Below are 5,749 nucleotides of genomic sequence, written 5' to 3' on the forward strand. Positions count from 1 at the left end.
CTTATCTTCTCATCACTTCCTCTTCTAAACGCCTTGAAATTGGCCTCTGTCTCTTTTTAAGAACCACCTTCCGCTTCTGTCCCGCCCATTTAGGTGCGGGGGAGGGGGGCTGCTATGATGCAGTTTATTTGGCATCTGAAAATACATTTCATCAAAGGTATTTTTAATCTGAAAAGAGCATCACTGAGTGAGAACTAATGTTGAGAGCTCAGCAGACAGTTTAAGTTTCACTTTCACTTTCACCCGAGAGCCTGCAGGAGTCATGGGTGGGGTATGCGAGGAGATGGAGGGGGGTACTCTTCCATGAAGAAGCTCGGCTTAAAGACACGTCCCAGGGGCGTTCCTGGTACCAAAAGGCGTTTCTGGTCCCCACCTGTCGTTTTGCTCCTCAGCACGGCTGCCTAAAAACACTGTAGGATTTCTCAAACATGCATGATTGAGTCAAAGCAAGGCTATGGGAATGTTTTTTTTATGAGAGTATAACATTATAACATGATATAAAACTCAAAAAAGTTGATTTTACATGATATTGCCCCTTTAAAAAAGCAATAAAATACCATAAATACAACAATAACACACAATTAATCAAAACAAGAAAATGGATTAAACAAATCCAGACACACAAAGGAAAAAAAAAAACTCTGTCCACTGGTTTGTCACTAGAGTTCAGCAGCAGGACGATGATCCGAAGCACGGTTACGAATCATCACCAGTTATCAGAAGTGCTTGATTACAGTTGTTGCCGCCAAGAGTAGCACAACCTGTTATTAGGTTTAAGAGGCAATTACTTTTTCATACAAAGCCAGTTTGTTTGGATCATTTAAAAATAGCATTCATCTTCATTCACTCGTGTTGTCCTTCACTTATATTGTAATTTGTTTGATGAATGTGACAAAGCAAGAAATCTGTAAGGGGGTGATTACTTTTCTCACCACTGTATGTAAAAGTAGTTATGCAAATTCAAACATGTAAATCRTGTTTACTTGGAGGCCCAAGTGTCTCCACTCCTAACGTCACACACACCAAACCACTTTCTTCTGCCCTCACAGCCATTTAGGAAGCYGAAAGTGAACACCATTTTATACCATTAGCACAGCTTGTAATGCATCAACATCATTACAGCTGCTGGAAAGAAGCACGTCGTTGCGAGATTGTGACATTAGCTTTTAGTTTAAAGCATTTCACTGCACCCCGAAGACTTTTTCTGCGTGGCTGCAAAGAGTTTTTTTCCCTTTGATTTCTAAAACTAGATCAAATCAAACTGGAAATTAAATTAGAAGGGTTTTCTGTGAACAGTTTCTTACTCAATCTGTTGCCTCAACATTTCACAGAATTGCATGAAAAATAATTTGTCCTTTTTTTGTGAACAATAATTTTAAAAAGTACATTATAAACTTGTTCGTGCGAATATATTGTGTAAGTTTGGGATCATTATGAGCTAAAATCACGTTTTTTATTTTGTCAATACCCGCAAAATTTACTGCATTAATGTACACTAGAACAACATTGTTCTAGTGTACATTAATGTGTACATAGTGTACAACAACAACCTTTGCATTTAAACTTTCTCTGCTCACACATTTTAAGCACGTTAGCGTGCACACCCACGGTAACTAATCAAAGTTTTTCAGTGTCCGTATTTGTGCGAATGAAAGATGTRCCTAAATGAGCCGTGGCACGCGGCTCTCACAGCCCCACTCGGACGGCCTCTGCTAAAATTAGAGTGGCTAACTGGTGCAGATGGAGCCAGGCATGGCTGAGCCCTGYGTGGAAATATCATTACCGCAATAACCGCGACTGCACTCACATGACTCACTCGCTCGCCACTCGGATCAACATGGCCGAGTGTTGATGTGTGACCAGAGACAGCATCAATCTCCAGTCTGCACCGCTGGTTAGATGATCCTGTCATTCTCCCTCCCGGCGAGACAATTAATGCCTCTCTGAATAAAAGATYTGCTCTGATGCTAATGAAATATGATCGGAAGTTGCTTTCTCTCTTTTTCGCCRTCTCCCTCTTTTCTTTGGGTTTTGTTTTCTCTTTCTCAGAGTGATGGAGAGCACACTGTCATGGGGCAGAGACAAAAGGTGTGGAAGATCATTCCGTTATTCAGTGAACGGGAAGAAAAACAAATCTGAAGTTTAGTTGATAATAGACAGATTGTCAGTGAAACAAATCAAATCAAAAACTAAAGGCCTAGCATTCCTTTAAGGAACCTATATATATATATATATATATATATATATATACTGTATATAAATCCACTTTTTAGCTGTTAGATGCATTTTCTTGTGTGCTTGGAGTCTCCATGAGTGCAGATATATATATATATATATACTGTATATAAATCCACTTTTTAGCTGTTAGATGCATTTTCTTGTGTGCTTGGAGTCTCCATGAGTGCAGAAAAATGTAATTTAGTCTCTCCTGGTGCTGCGTGGATAACTTTATATTCTGTTTGGCTCATATTATTCAGTTCTTTCAGTTTTCCCTATTTTCTATGACATTTTCTGAACTATTATGYCACAGTATTTGTGATGGAAATTCTGACGGAGCTGCCAAATAAGATCTGGACTTACCTGCTACAATTTGGTGGTTTTCATTCTCCTCTGACTCTGGGTCAGACACCGGCTCCAACATGTAAGACTGGATGGACAAGTCTTCCTTTGTTGTCATCTTTTAATTCATTTATAATAAAAAAAATGTTTCCGGACAGTTATATAGTCGTAAAACCCTCTATTAAACTGGAACAGATGGCTTTGGAAGCTGGAAGCATGGGGGTGGGAAGCTCCTCATTTGGATTTAAAGAGACAGCCTCAAAATGAGTTGATCTGAGACACACATCAGAACAGGGTAAAAGAGGGGCTTGTGGAGTTACAATAAGGAGGAATTCTGACTGAAACATTGCAGTTCCACTATATAAACCCCAACTGAAGGATTTAAATGTTGGAAGGAATTAAAAGCAAGATATGTCTCCTTTTAAAAAAAAAATGCACGTTGACCACTGCCTTCTGTTTACTAAATATGTCATGAATCACTGGACAGATTTTGATAAATCTCCCAGAAATAAATTATTACTTCGACATCTACAGCTGATAAACCTTTGGAGTTATTCTAACCAAAGATGGCTGCCACAGCTAATCAACACAAACATGGCTATTTCAGCCACTTTTACTGATACTGAGCTGAAATTTTATGTAATAGCTGGGAATTATTACCAAACACGTAATCTTAAAATGTTGCATGACATCATTTACAGTATTTGTATTTTTCTCATCAGTGATCTCAGACTAAAACTCTGGCATGAAACAAGGGATGCAAGGCCTTTACTTTTCCTCTTGTTTTATCAGTCCAATTTATCTTATTTTCCTTTTGGAGCAAACCTGAATTACTAACAAGAACAAAATATGTGTAAAGTCGAAAATTGAGCTGTGCTTCGACACCTCAGAAGCTGCACATCATTAAGATGCAAAGCATAAAAAAACAGGAAACACGAGAAGGCAGACTCGAAAGAACAGCAATCATCAATCTGAGACTGTAGTGCACCTGAAGGATGGATGTGTGTGGAGATGTGGCGTTGTTGCATGCATATTTCAATGTTTTTAGGCTTCTTGGATGTGCTGCCTCATCGCGATGATCCTTTTTATCCAGAGGAAGCTGTTTTTCATTCACAGTGAGAGGCTGTGGTCTAAGTGGGGGAATGAGAGAAAATCTGAAGAGTTTTAAAATCCCAAACTGTCTGCAGGAAACCATGAATTATCACCTATACATTGTGGTCGTGTACCTTGCATTTGTCTCCAATCAAATTCCATTAGCGCCAAAACCAACAGTGTGTCCCGTTCTCTGGGGTGTGGAGCAGCGGGTTGCTRTGGGCTGTTAAGAGCTTCTTACTAACGCAGCACAAAAAGACACAGCAGTCTGGAAAATTACCTCCGAGCTCCTTTTTTTTTTTTTGTTTTTATACAAGCCTGAAAATCCAGGAGAAATCTTCCAATTTCTTACCTCTTACCTTCTGTTCTGTTCCTAATGCTCACTCACTTTTAAAAAGCTCTTTSCTCTCCCAGGGTTGCAGTTTTGACCCCAGTTTCACTTTTTGACTTTATATTAAATCACAGGAACTWATTTAATTTTTTTATTTTTGCAACTCAAGGCTGATTTAAATGCTCTGCTGCAGGGAATTTAAAAMTTTTTGACTGTCAGAAACAGGATACGTGGCCAAAAACTAAAGTGAGAGTCTAAGAAGCAATCTGATTAAATGCTTGTTTTCAAATGTTTCAAACTAAGAAGTATTCTGTCAGCGCATGCCGCTGTTGTGTATCATATATAAAAGCTCTCATTTCAGACAAACTTAATTGAATTTGTAAAACTAACACTTAACTGTCCAGCAAGAAACCAGCTGAAGCCACTTTGATGTGTTTCAACATAATAAATGTTTAAATCTAAAAGGGCAGACTYCTCAGATAAACTCTCTGCAGGTAGTTTTTGTTTTTTTAGGATTATAAGGAAGGTGGAGCTTTTGAGAAAAAGTAGTTCATTTCAGTTTTTTTAGCTACTGTCTAGACAATATTTTCTCTCCTATTTTTGTATTTTAACATTTAAAGAACTTTTTTTGTGTAAGTATAAACAGTCAGAAATGTTCACAGTTAGGTCACTGTTGTTACTGTAAAAGAAGCAATAAAGTCCTTATTGTCTTTTAATAATAGTGTTTATCTCTGACTGTAATTATTTCTATTTCTTTATAAGATTTTGTGCTTTAATTTGAAAATCTTAAGTAATATATGTCAACTTGTATACAGTGAAGCCCCGATTTTCGCTGGGGGTTACGTTCTTAGAGTACCCGCAAATCGTGAAAAAATGCGAATTTTGGATGCTGTCCAGAAAAGGCCCACAGCTCTTTTGGGGTGGCATCGTAATGCGGTAAGAACCAAACAAAAACACACGAAAGCGAAACACRTAGCAGTTACACACCACGCGGTTCTAGGGGCGGGGCCACAGGGGCATTGGCCCCTGTTGAACTTTGATCGGCCCCCTGAAGTGCCCCTGTCCTATCACTCATCTGTCCTGTGCCCAAGAGCAATGATGCTGGGTGCAGTTCCATGTCCAAACACTAGAGGCGCTAATGGGACGAATAGAAAAGTCCTGCATGAATAAAGCTAATTGGTCTTTTTCTTTCAATAAAATTTGAACGATCCTGCAGAAAAAGTCTTTCAACTCACAAATGATGGCTGGATTCTCTCACATGCTGTGCGTTTGAGAGTATTTTGTACTGTAAAAATGCATGTGAAATTGGTAAGGAGAATGTACTGTGCAAGCTTTTTTTTAAAATTACAAGTGTTCGAACGTGCAACTGGTTAAATATATATGTCTTACCAATACCAGGGATTTGTGTGCAAGGATGCTGAAAAAATACTTGGCCCCTCTATGAATATTGTGGCCCATTGTTGGCCCCTTACACAAATCTCAGATCCACCACTGCACACGGATTAGAAGGTGGAAATGCTGCGCTCCAGGTGGAGTGGGGACGCAGGGCATGCATCACTTACTGYAAGCTACTGTACTGAGTTTCTTAAAGGCACAGTGTGTAGGATTTGTTGTTTTTAGCGACATCTAGTGGTTGAGTGGTTGAATCATCCTCCCTGCCCCCCACCCCTTCTAAACGCTACGGTGTCTCTCAGGTGTCAAAAACCTTTGATAATTCCAACCGCGATGTCTACCAGCAGCTTCAGGGCTAGTGATGTTTCAAGTGGT

General features: G+C 39.3%; 1 protein-coding gene across 1 annotated transcript in view; it reads left to right on the plus strand.

Annotated features, from left to right (window-relative positions):
- Positions 1–5,749, plus strand: part of mta3 (metastasis associated 1 family, member 3) — a gene marked incomplete in the record, with an annotated part of 36,153 nt that overhangs the window by 27,932 nt on the left and 2,472 nt on the right.

The sequence above is a fragment of the Austrofundulus limnaeus genome, unplaced genomic scaffold, assembly GCF_001266775.1.
Source record: "Austrofundulus limnaeus strain Quisiro unplaced genomic scaffold, Austrofundulus_limnaeus-1.0 Scaffold39, whole genome shotgun sequence".
In the NCBI taxonomy this organism is placed as follows: Eukaryota; Metazoa; Chordata; class Actinopteri; order Cyprinodontiformes; family Rivulidae; genus Austrofundulus; species Austrofundulus limnaeus.